Raw genomic sequence first — 13519 nt, 5'->3', positions numbered from 1 at the left:
ACAAAATATCATTTGATGAACAATCTTTTCACATGTGTGTATTGCCATTGAGGACATCGTTTTTTGACATTTTAAATGAGGTAAAATAATTGTAAATGAAAAATAAGATAGGCCTAGGCTAATTAATTTTAAAAAAATAATACAGCAGTACAAACAAGTTACTGTCATGGACAGCGAGTGGAAGAGGAGACTCCCATGAAGTCAAGTGTACGTTTTTCTTATTGAAAAACAGTTCCATACTTTAAATTAACGGTCTAAACTCGTGTTTGCCATTCACAAATTGTCAAACAATACATTGTTTATTCCAGTAAGCTGCAGCAGTCTTTCTGCACATAAAAATAAACAACATGCTTTTGCTTCGTAGGTTCGCTTCGCGTAGCCTTGCTTAGATTGTTTATATCAGGCTACGAAGCCTGCGCGCAGGTTAGATTGTTTGTATCAGGCTACGATGTATCTACGAAGCCTGCGCGCAGGTAAAAGTGCAATATTTCATGACTGTACTGTATCTCTTTGGCGGTTTGAGATCGTTTCAAGCGATACCTAGGCCTCGTGCGCTTCTTAAAACTGATGGTGGCATGCGACTACATCAGAAATAACTTAAAAATCGGATTTTTTAACGTTATATTTGCTCATCAATTCATAAAATTACTGAATATTACGATAGTCTCAACTGTGCACAGTACTAGGCCTACTGAACGACAACCCAGTACCCAACCGACTATTTTTTTAGCATTGACCAGGGACCTCCCTGAGTTTACGTACTTCTGTCAGTTCTTGCACACCCAGGTGGCATACAAAGAGAGTTCACTAGCAGGTAAACAAATCCGTATTGAGTATAGCGGAGCGCAGTCAGGCGTATTATGATTCATTTTAGAGAGTTGTCTATAATAATAATAATTAATAATAATTGGTGCATCCAATCGGTCATAGTTAAAGGGGAGGAGAAAAGGCCAAAACGGAATATTGGCGTCCAAATGATACACTATTCAAACAGTGTTTTTAGACACGTTTTGGTAGAACAATAGAAAGCACGTCTGAACACAGTTTTGTCTTCTGGAATAATTTGGCGATCGCGCCTAAATATATATTAAAATAAGATACATTTAATAATGATTCTTGTTGTTAAAATAATTACATTAATGATTAACATTAAAATTTCATTGTCTACTTCGTGAATACTTACCTGGATAAACCAACTAATTGCCTATTCTTTCTCACGAGAAACACCCCTTGAAAAATAATAGAATAGTCGACTCCTGGCGCCAAGCACAAGCGGCCCCACAACCATGCAACTTCCTTATTCTTTTTCGATCTTACGAAATAGAAGCACCTCCAATTACGGGGAAATTTTTTTATAGTAGAGTTGTCTATAGTGTTCTATAGTGAAGTTTAAGAGCTTTGAGCCTTGGATTTTATAGTTCTGTGCTGTGGATTTATTGTATGCTATGACATCATGATTAACATTAAAATTTCATTATTTGACCTAATGTTGGAATTAAATAATGATGATAGTAATAATATTAAAATAATGTTTTTATTTGCTAAGGACAAGTATTATTCTAGAATTAAAATTTACATTTATTGTTTGTAAATATAAATGCTGCTTTTCTTTTCCTAATTCTTGTTTTTTAATAAATATATGTATTTTATTTCAGTAAAAATTTTGTAGAAGGCTGAACATTGCAAAGATTTCAGTATGCAAAAAAACTTAATCGCTCATTCTGGACCCTACTTTAGGCAATCATAACTTGAAATCTAAAGATGATACTTTAAATCTTTTTTTTTTTGGCAAAAAGTAAGTCAGAATACCAACTTTGAGCTCTTTGTCTTGTCCGTAGGCCGAAATATGGCATTCTGAAATCCGAAATTATTCAAAATGTCACTTTTCGCGATTCGCGAGTGCGTAAAATGACTAAGTCCAGCAAATTTCAAACGGCCATATCTCAAAAACGACATGGAGTATGACTTTCAAATTTTGCATGTGTTCATATGAGCAACATATCATCATTCTGACCAAATTTTATTAAAATCTGAGGGGGTCACCTGGGGATTTGTTCTGAAACTGGTTGATTTGACATGGAATCACCCCTATAGTGTTTTATAGTGAAGTTTAAGAGCTTTGAGCCTTGGATTTTATAGTTCTGTGCTGTGGATTTATTGTATGCTATGACGTCATGATTAACATTAAAATTTTATTATTTGACCTAATGTTGGAATTAAATAATGATGATAATAATAATATTAAAATAATGTTTTTATTTGCTAAGGACAAGTATTATTCTAGAATTAAAATTTACATTTAATGTTTGTAAATATAAATGTTGCCTAATTCTGGATTTTTAATGAATGTATGTATTTTATTTCAGTAAAAATTTTGTAGAAGGCTGAACATTGCAAAGATTTCAGTAAACCAGTGGACTCATCCTGCTCAGCTCAATGACTATAATGTTGCTTTCTTGTTTTGTGCTTGTTAATTCTGCTGAATGGTGAGTGAAAAAACTTGTTCTTATGAATTTCTTGTCCGTTGTAAAAACATTCGACTTGATTCATCACCAAGAATAAACATTACAATTTCAATATTACAACACAAAAACCCTAATTAAATTATTTTAAAATAAATTAAAATAAAATTTTCATGAAATAATTTTTGAATTGAAATTAATATAATTGACAGGGTAATACAATTGGAGAGATTAAAATAATAATATTATTTCATTTATGTCATTAATAATATGACAAAACAATGAACAAAACTATAAAGTGGTTTTCTAATAAGTATTGACCTTGACAAACTATTACAGAAAGTGAACATATAGACCCATTAACAACTTTTGAGAGCTATTAATGTTTGGGACATCAGAAATTTAAATGATCCTCACATTTACACCCTAAACTGGATCATGCCCAACACATAATAATTTCTTCCATGTAAATTTGTTAAACTTTCCCATATGTTTCGTTTAGATCAGTTGATCCGTTCTCGAAATATCTGGTCTAGGATGTTTTCCTTTGAATCGTCCTCATATCCACACCCTACTGCGGCTCGTCACTAAAATTTGATCATTTCTTTATTTGACCATGAAAAACTATTTTGCAAAGTTTCATTTTCATCCAATTATATCTGGGATGTAAGCATTTAAATAACCCTTAAATTTACACCCTAACCTGGATTGTCCTCAACACATAATAATATCTTTAACTTTCCTGAAAGTTTCATTTAATACAGTAGATCCGTTAGTGTGAAATATCTGGTCTGGGATGTTTTCATTTGAATGGTCCACATATCCATACCCTACTCTGGATTGTCACAAACATTTAATTATTTCTTTACTAGACCTTGACAAACTGTTATACAAAGTTTCAATCATACCCATTGATATTTACTGTAGGTCTGGGACCTGACAAATTTAAATGACCCTCAAATTTACACCCTAAACTAGATCGTCTCCCAACACATAATTTCTTCCTTGTAACTTGGTTACTTTCCCGAAAGTTTCATTCAAAGATCAATTGACCGGTCTTTGAAATATCTGGTGTAGACTGTTTGCCCTTAAATCACATTAATTGGTCCTCACATCCACACCCACTTTAAATTGACACTAAATATTAGGAGGCACATCCTTGATGTATGGTCTATGCTTCGACAAATCATGGAAACGTTCTAAGCATAAGAAGTGACCAAAGTCCAGGGGGGGAAAACCCAGTGCAAAAAGATAGGGAAAAAATCAGAACAAAAACAATGGCTTTTCCAGTTACTGCTGGGAAAAGGCAATAATGATAATAATAATAATAACAGCGCTCAGTAGAGAGCATCTCTGCCTACCACCAATCTCTTTCTATAAAATAAATCCTCAAAAATATGTTTCTAATTTCCAACCACCATCTACTTAAAAAAAATTACACTATTACACAGAATTTTCATTCAGATCAGTTGATTAGCTTTGAGATATCTGATCTGGGACATTTTGCTTTGAATGGTCCTATATCGACATCAAAATTTAAGCATTTTTCGAACGCTTTTCATTGTGTCAGTTGTACACCTGCCTATTCCTTTACATCTTATGGCTTAACACACTGGCACGTTTTACTCTTATAGCTGACCAAAAAAATACCTGCCATGTATTGGTGTTGAAAAGAAAATATTATGCAAATAGAAATACAGTATGAGGATTTGGTTTTTAGCGTCAAATGTTTAAATGTAAAGATGCAGTAAAAATATTCCCAATCAGTTCTGAAAATGTGAAGTTAGTATATGGTCATTTTCATAGTAAGGGGTGGTACTTTTTCCAACAGAGGTCAAAATTTCAAAATAGGTTTCCATATACATTTCTACAAAAATCGTATGTAGAAATGTCCAAATTATTTTTAAAATGTCATATTGGAGCTTAATCTACATTAAAAATTTGACTAATGCTATGCTAAACTATATGTGGCAAAGACAAGCCAAACCAGTCACTCGTCGCAAATCGTGTTTCAGAGAAAATGGCCAAATCATGCTGGATTGTCAAATTTTAAAAAATCTATTTTATTGCACTAAACTAACCTTTATATACCTACACATCATTCTATGCTGTTATTTTCCCAATGTGCAATGTTAAAACAACATTTCTTAAGGATTTGATGATAGTTTCTGCATGAGAAATGCCTGAAATCATAAACTTTGAAGGCTGATTTCTCATATATAGTTCTTTAAACAGCTGTGTGGTTAAACGCTTGTAACTTCATAAGGAAATGTCCGATTTGAATGATTTTTTTACCATTTTATAGCTATTATTTTGCTCTCTAACACTGTATTAATAACTCAAAATCGTTTTTTGCGATGAGTGACTGGTTTGGCTTGTCTTTGCCACATATGATCACTTTGAGCAAAAACTACATTTGATTTGCATTGCTCAACTGAAATCATGTGCAAAGCAAAAACATTTTAATTACTATTTTTCATTTGTCATTATAATGTAGTTCATAGACTAAACATTTTTTCTTTGTCAAACTGAATTGGTCTTTCAATATTTTAATGATTCCCCATATAACATGAAAAATTACACTAAAATAACATTTATTTAGGTTCATTACCTATTGCAAAAGGAGATGTAAAGTAAAACATAGTGTACTGATAACCTTTAGTTAGGGTTACTTACCAATGCAAATTCTAAAGAAATTGCATTCGTTATACCAAAGATGTAATTTTTAGGATAACATGTTTCGGAGTCTTCAGTTAACAATAACATAGGTTTTCGGAGGATTCAGACATGTTAACATATGATATAAGATTATTCAGATAAATTTTTTTTAAAACCCAACTGTATTAATATTAAAAAGTCTAGATGTAATTTATTTGATAATATACTATAACGTTTGAAAATTGTTGTACATTGGTTACAACATCAACAAAGTATCCTTATTGTACCAATGCATCCTGTCTTATGTTTAGTAGTTAACATTTAGGGATAGCAACATCCCATACTGGGTTGTCATTCTATGGAAATATATTAAAGCCCCATTCCCGGAAAAATTTCAGTTGTTAAGAAAAATCTAATTTTTGTATAATGTTATAAAGATTTATAAATATAATACGGAATTGCTAGTTTAACTGAATTTAGACATTCCTAAGAATGAAAAAAGACTGAAATTTGATTTTTTTTGTGTTCCACACAAAAAATAAATGCGGATGAATTTTTCATGTTTGATTTTGCGATAGGTCGTGAGAAGAAATATCGTAGGCGCCGAAAACATTAGTCTATCCAACGCTGCTAGGCTAGGCCTAGCCTTACCTCGACTTAGTTCTGTTTTCACACATAAAAACGGCTGACATGATATTTTCCGTTGCTAGTATTGACACTTGTGAAATATAATATTTCCTAGGAATTATTTCAAATTTGTTAAAAAACTGATTCGGACTGAGATTTTGACACTTAAACAAACACATCGCAGCCTAATCGAACGACCGCCCGCAGTGTGCGAGATGCGAAGTACAAAAACTAATCTAATTAGAGAGGACGCACTTTATTGACTGTATAAAGTATACGTAAAAGCGAGAGTATTCCAGTGGATGCGATCTACAACCTCTGAATTTGCCTAGTAACGATGAATTCGTCGAGAAAATGGTGATATTTTATGAGAAATAGTCTGTATTTCTCTTTTTTTTTATTCATGCCAATATTTTTCCATGATTTATAATAATTGGAGTAATGCAAATGCATATTTTCTATAAAAAAAGTCAGTTTTTAGTGAAATTTTGCCGGGAATGGGGCTTTAAGAGTAAAATTCAATAATTGCATTTCAATTAAATTGATTTTGTTGTATCAAAGTTGAAGCTCATGAAACGGATTTGGAGGTTTCAAGTTAATAATGGCACGTTATTTGGAGACTTCAAACATAACATACAGTTCTATTTAATAGTTAATATACTTTAATACTGTCTAATACCAAACTTAACAATTATTTCCGAACTAAACCAACAATACAAGGTTGTCACTGAATAAAACTGAGGGTGGATGATAGACATTTTAACATTTCAAAGAAAAGGGTGGGTGGTGATAAGGTGATAGCATTGGAAAACTCTAAATCACATGTGGGCTAAGTGATAGAAAACCCCTCATTTTTTAAGGCCCGATCACCTGTAAAAATGATATTAAAACTGAGGATCAAATGGCATAAAAGCAGTGCATGAAGGTTTTTGGAAGCATACTTGGAACATCTAGGTTTTTGCCCTCTGTGTTAGATCGATAATTCACTTTGGCCCTCCAACTGGTTTTTAGCCCATCCCCCTACTCTAAATAATAAAAGTTTATTTAAAGGATGGAAGTGTGGGTTAATAATGGTGGAGAGCCATGAAATTAGGTTTAGACTGGATGGAAAACTTCAAGGGTGGGTGACTGCACCCCCTCTCTCCTCCCCATAACTACATCCCTGAACTTGTATTATACAATAATAAAATCTTTTATTATTTTTAGTAGTCAATATTACAACAGTTAAACATCTATCAATGAGATTTCTATATACAGGATTGCACATTTATAAATGCCCAATATGCAATACGAGTAGATTTCCAGTATAAAATCGTAATGGTACTCGATTTAGTCTACAGGAGTTTGTGCTTCAAACAGGTCATTCCATTCGTAGAAGCGTTTTGATGAAGAAAGTGTACCTTTTTGGAAAGGGTTTCCTAGTTTAAAACTCAATTGGGCTTTAATACGAAATTGATTATGAGCTTGAATTGTTAATCTTATTAATGTAAGCAATACAGTGCTACAGTATGGTTCACATTTACTTTTATTTACAAGTTGAATTATATAAAATTCAAATTCAAATGTTGTAATATATAGTTTGCCTAATTTGTTTTTGAAAATCTAACAACTCATTTATTAATATTACAGGAATGTTAAACTTTCCGTATTTCCTCACTTTGTAGTGCTTTAGATAAATTTTGAATTGGTGCTATGTAAAGATTTGTTATGATTTATATTTATCATATCATTTATATATGATTTATATATTTATAATTATTAGTATTATCATATACTAATTTGATTAAAGACCAAAGTTTGTGATGATTTTCCATCCATACTTGTGCATAGTTCTTGAATAGGCCTATATCGTAGCACCATTCTTTTAGGTTTCTTAACATCATTATTTCCTAAAATGTCCATTAAAATATCGTATAGAAACATTTTACACTATTAACACTATACCTAAAAAATATTAGACAAGGACTTTCCACACTACAAATCAACACATGTGAGAATTCATTAAATTCAAATTTTGTTAGTACAGTGTAGTGGAAGGAGCAGATATTTAGTATAATATTTAGTATTTTAGGTAAGTAGAATGTACCACTTCAGTACAGTATAACAGAATAATATAAATTGACCATATTACTAAAATAATTTTAATACATTAACAAATAAGGAATGTTTCCATCTATCACAAATTTAACAAAATACTGTACAATCCAATTTTATCTTTCCGGTATCTTTAAAAAAAAGAAATTAAATGAAAAGAAATATAATACTCCTGGACGGTGGTGATGGTCAACAATGTCCCCCCTCCCCCACCCTAAGTGCTTTCTGTAATAGGGAAAATGATATATAATTACTCCTAAAGATGTGTATGCTACTCAAGGTAACTCATAACTAGATGACTTATGTGGCAATTGACTTATGTGGCAAAAAATCATCTGTAGCTTTATTAGAGCACTACTGAGCAAATTGTTCAAAATTCAAAGTTACACCCTTTATTGTGAAAATGACTATATAAAACGCTGTATACCTTTACAACACATAATAATATCTTCCTTGTAACTTGGTTAAACTTTCATTCATATTCAGTTGATTAGTTTTTAAAATATCTTGTCTAGAACGTTTGCTCTAAAATCCTTTAATTGGTCCTCACATCCACACCCTACTCCGGACAATCACCAAAATTTAATCATTTCTTCATTGAGTTATACCTCACTCCATGTTATTTTCAATTATGTCTGTACAGTCTTTTCTTTGTCGCACACAAAAAAAAGCAATGCAAAACACGAAGATGTTACACACATACACACACACACACCAGCTTTACATGACTGAAAACATACTGTATGTCATGGCGAAGATAATAATAAATGATTTGTATAGCGTGCATATCCACTGCAAGTGCTCAAGGAACTATTAGCTAACAAAAAAACTAGTCTGTCTCTGTAATTGTAATATCATTATCATCAAAATGAATGATTTTTTTTTTATTACTCACAGTTTAACTTGGAAAATATAATAAAATAATAAATATGTGTTATATGCTCTAGTTAAAACAGGATAATTAAAATATACATTTAGGGGAATAAAATAAATATTAATTATAATAATAATTTATTCATTTTCTAAATAGCAACAGCAAAGTTTTTAAATCCTCATAAATATAATAATTTAATAAATATAATAAATAATCAAGCCCAATGAATTTTACAAAAATAATAATTTTCTCTTAATTCATGGACGAACTTAAGAATAAATAATTTAGAAAATATTCAAAATTTAACAATTTAAATGGTATTTATTGTAAATAGATTTAGGCTATTTAGTAATAAATTATCTGCTTAGATGAACACAATTTGAATTTATTTGGGCAATCCTAATTTAGGCTTTCAACTCGTAATGAGTGATCTGTAAAAATCTGATACTGGTACGGGCCTTTACACCTTATCCTTGAGGTTATATTATAAAGGGAAATTATTTTCCCTGATCATTGGGTCCACATGCTTTAAGCGTTGTTGCTGGTAATTAGCGCCAGAGCAGGCTATCCTACCAGGTACTGATACCATTTATATTAGTAGTAATTGGTATCAAAGGCCAAACAAACTGAATTCAAAATTTATTCTGTACTGAATGTTCTTTCCTCAGTATAAAGTACCCAAGTGTATAAGAGACAGCCAAAAGATGTGTATGCTACTCAAGGTAACTTTATAACTAGATGACTTTGTGGCATTTGACTTTGTGGCAAAAAATCATGGAATTCTGTAGCTTTGTTAGAGCACTACTACTGAGCAAATTGTTCAAAATTCAAAGTTACACCCTTTATTGGGAAAATGACGACAGCATATATATATAATATATATATATATATATATTATATATATATATCGATTTTTAGTTATTAATATGTGGTTAAACAGTAAAATGAGAACTATAAAATGGTAAAAGAATCATTTAAGTCCGACATTTCATTAATAAGTTACAGGAGTTTTATACAAAGCTGTTTCAAAACCAGTATTTGAGAAATCAGCCTTCAAACATTCAGATTTCAGGCATTTTTTAGGCAGAAACCATCACCAAATCATTAAAAATTGTTGTTAGCATTCAAAATTGGGAAAATAACAGCATAGCATTACAGTATGTATTAATACATAAAGGTAATAGTTTAGTACAATAAAATAGATTTCCCAAACATTTACATTCGAGCATGTTTTGGCCATTATCTCCGAAACAGGATTTGCGACGAGTGACTGATTTGGCTTGTCTTTGCCACATATGTCTACACTCAGTGCAAGAGACATTACAAGCGTAATTTTGCTATTGAAGGCTCACTATCCTAAAATCGGCATACTGTCAAATATGTTAATTTAAACTGAGTAAACTGATATGTTATATGTGTATTGTATGCTTTAGTTCAGAGAAACCGTAATACTTATACTCATAACTTTGGCAATAGTAAATAGATTTCAGTAACTGACCTATCATTTTAAAGCGTATAAATAATAATGATAATATATTTTAATAATAATAATAATAACAAAAGCACTAAGTAGAGAGCATATCTCCGCCCACTGCATATTCTTTTCTCAAAAATAATTCCCTAAAAATATGTCCCTACTTTCAAACCACCAACCACCATCTACTTAAAAAAAAATTACACTTAAACACGAAAGTTGCATTCAGATCAGTTGATTAGTTTTTGTGATATCTGATCTGAGACATTTTGCTTTGAATAGTCCATATATTGACATCCACACCAAAATTTAATCACTCAATTTTTCAAATGCCTTTTATTGTATCAGTTGTACACCTGCCAATGCCTTACATCTTCTGGCTTTAACACACTGGAATGTCACACTCTTATACCTGCCAAAAATTACATACCATGTATTCACCATAGTGTTCAAATGGAAATATTATGCTAATATAAATATGGGGGTTTGGTTTTTTTTTGGTCACATTGTATAGATGTATTAAAAATAATTTCCAATCAGTTCCGAAAAAAGTAAAGTATAAAACGCTGTGCAGCTTTACTGTAATTGCACTAATTTATTCATCATATACTGTAACTATTGTTTATGCCTATAGTAATACAGTAAATCTATTCTTTAATTGGTCCTAGAGATATTTAGGTGTGGGACCTGGCCTCCATGCACATCCGACTTTGGATCATCACCAACAATTCAAATGTATTTTCCTTGTAACTTGATTAAACTTTCACGAAAGTTTCTTTCAGATCATTTTATTAGTTTTTAAAATATCTGGTCTGGGACGTTTTTATTTGAATGGTTCTCATATCCATACCCTTTTTTCATTGAAAAATGACAAATTATTGTGGAAAGGGAAATGTTGATCCATTGATTATCCTTAGAGATATTTAGGTGGGACCTTAGGACCTTTTAAATTACTCAAATTCACACCATGAATTTCGATTGTCGTCAACACTTAATAATGTCTTCCTTGTAACTTGGTTAAACTTCCACTAAACTTTCATTCATATCAGTTGATTAGTTTTTGAAATATCTTGTCTAGAATGTTGGACCCTCACATCCACACCCTACTCAGGACCGTCATTTCTTCATTGGGTTATACCAAACACTCCCTGTTATTTTTAATTATATCTGTGCAGCCGTTTCTTGAGATAATTCAAACACAAACAAACACTACTCAGGACCGTCATTTCTTCATTGGGTTATACCTAATACTCCCTGTTATTTTTAATTATGTCTGTGCAGCCGTTTCTTGAGATAATTCAAACACAAACAAACATACAAAGTCAATAAAATACACCTCAGGAGCGGGTAAACTCATTTTCATTACGATACACCCAGCTCAAAAGTCTGGAAAGCTCATTTCCCCGCCTCTAGGAATCAAAATTTGAGGATCCTCGGACTGCCTTTTTTGGCCCTACCCTCTTCCATTTTTGGGTTTTTTGAAAAAAAAAGTTGACCCCACTCCCTAAATTTGAACCCAGATCTCCCTGATTCATATTCCCATCCATTTTACTAGTTGGGGCCCCCTCCCACTTTAGAAAACGTTCCACCAGCTTTGCATTCTCAACCAACAATAGTTCTTTCCAGAACTATCTTTGTTGTGTACTGCAAGCATTAATATATATAAAATGCATACTATCATTTTCATTCTGCATAATATTTAGTTAGGTTATGATTAATAGTTCATAAAATTAAAATATTTTACCAAATTTATATATTTTTCTACAATTATAATAATTAAATTAACAATTAAACATTTTTATGGGGAATTTGTATTTTCTCATCCTCAATCTAATTAATGCAATTTATTTTTTTACTATAGAAATTCTGAAGAAAATTTAGACATTGCACCTCTGCAATAAGTGGACCAGAACTGCTTGGCTGAATGGTGAATTTTGCTTCCTCTAGTGAATGGTGAGTGTGCTACAAAAACTTTGTGAATTTTCTTAATATAAATTTCATGTCCATTGTAAATTGCATGTCCATTGCAAATTGCACTGATTTCAGATTCGATACTTGTTTCTGAAATTATTTGATTTACATGTAATACTAAATAACTTTAAAATGTTTGTTTTAATAACTTTAAATTGTATAAATTTGCGTTATTAAAAGTAATTTTAAATATTTTCCCTTTCCACTGGACTTCAAAATTGTTGTATAAATTTGCGTAAATGTTTCAATTAAAAATAACTTTAAACATTTTCCCTTTCCACTGGACTTCAAAATTGTATAAATTTGCGTAAATGTTTCACTTAAAAATAACTTTAAACATTTTCTCTTTCCACTGGACTTAAAATTTGTTGTATAAATTTGCGTAAATGGTTCAATTAAAAATAACTTTAAATATTTTCCCTTTCCACTGGACTTAGAAAATTGTTGTGTAAATGTTTCAGTTAAAAATAACTTTAAATATTTTCCCTTTCCACTGGACTTAGAAATTGTTGTATAAATTGTTGCGTAAATGTTTCAATTAAAAATAACTTTAAATATTTTCCCTTTTCACTGGACTTATAAATTGTTACATAAATGCTTCAGTTAAAAATAACTTTAAATATTTTCCCTTTTCACTGGACTTAAAATTTGTTGTATAAATTTGTGTAAATGTTTCAGTTAAAAATAACTTTAAACATTTTCCCTTTCCACTGGACTTAAATTGTTGTATAAATTGTTGCGTAAATGTTTCAGTTAAAAATAACTTTATTTTCCCTGTTCATTGGACATAAATGTTTCAGTTATTTTTCCCTTTCCACTCTAGCTAATTGCTCTGATTTCTTACTCTTTCAGAATGTGGCTACTGGTGATTTGGCAATTGAAGCTTTCTATTTCAAATAGTCTTTGTAATTTAGTAAATAATTATTGGAAATAATTTGAATAAATAAATATTCATTGTAATTTAGTATCATATTGGAAATAATTTGAATAAATAAATATTCATTGTAATTTAGTTTAGTATCGAGTATTTTTTCTTCTCGAGCATTGAAAAAGCAGGATGAGCAGGATGGGAAAAAAAAAAGCGCCCTCGAATAGAAAAAGGCCCTAAATATGACTAAGTTATTTGGCCACAATAATCTGTCCGGTTCTGATAAAAATAGTGAAGAAAATCGCCCTAAATAGCCTTTTTAATTCAAAGTTTTTTAGGGTGTCTTAACCATCAATAGCAGTTGCGCCCTCTAACATCCAAGTTTTTCAGAATAGCATAAAAACTGGCTGTTAGAGGGCACTACCACCTTATTAATTAAATTAATGACAAAGAAGACACCACCGAAAAACGCTGAACTAAAATGGCTATGG

The 13519-nt window shown here is 31.2% G+C and overlaps 1 long non-coding RNA gene across 1 annotated transcript in view; it reads left to right on the top strand.

Moving 5' to 3' along the window:
* LOC117100635 overlaps positions 1–13168 on the top strand; it is a 28887-nt gene extending 15719 nt beyond the window's left edge. The window contains exons 3-5 of the long non-coding RNA XR_004444146.1: positions 2367–2486; positions 12051–12142; positions 13013–13168. This is a non-coding gene — a long non-coding RNA (uncharacterized LOC117100635). The remainder of the gene's footprint in view (positions 1–2366; positions 2487–12050; positions 12143–13012) is intronic.
* Positions 13169–13519: the final 351 nt, after the last annotated feature.

Source organism: Anneissia japonica, unplaced genomic scaffold (assembly GCF_011630105.1).
Source record: "Anneissia japonica isolate Jap-2015-1 unplaced genomic scaffold, ASM1163010v1 scaffold287584_len476085_cov161, whole genome shotgun sequence".
Lineage (NCBI taxonomy): Eukaryota > Metazoa > Echinodermata > Crinoidea > Comatulida > Comatulidae > Anneissia > Anneissia japonica.
This window is presented reverse-complemented; position numbering and strand designations above follow the sequence as displayed.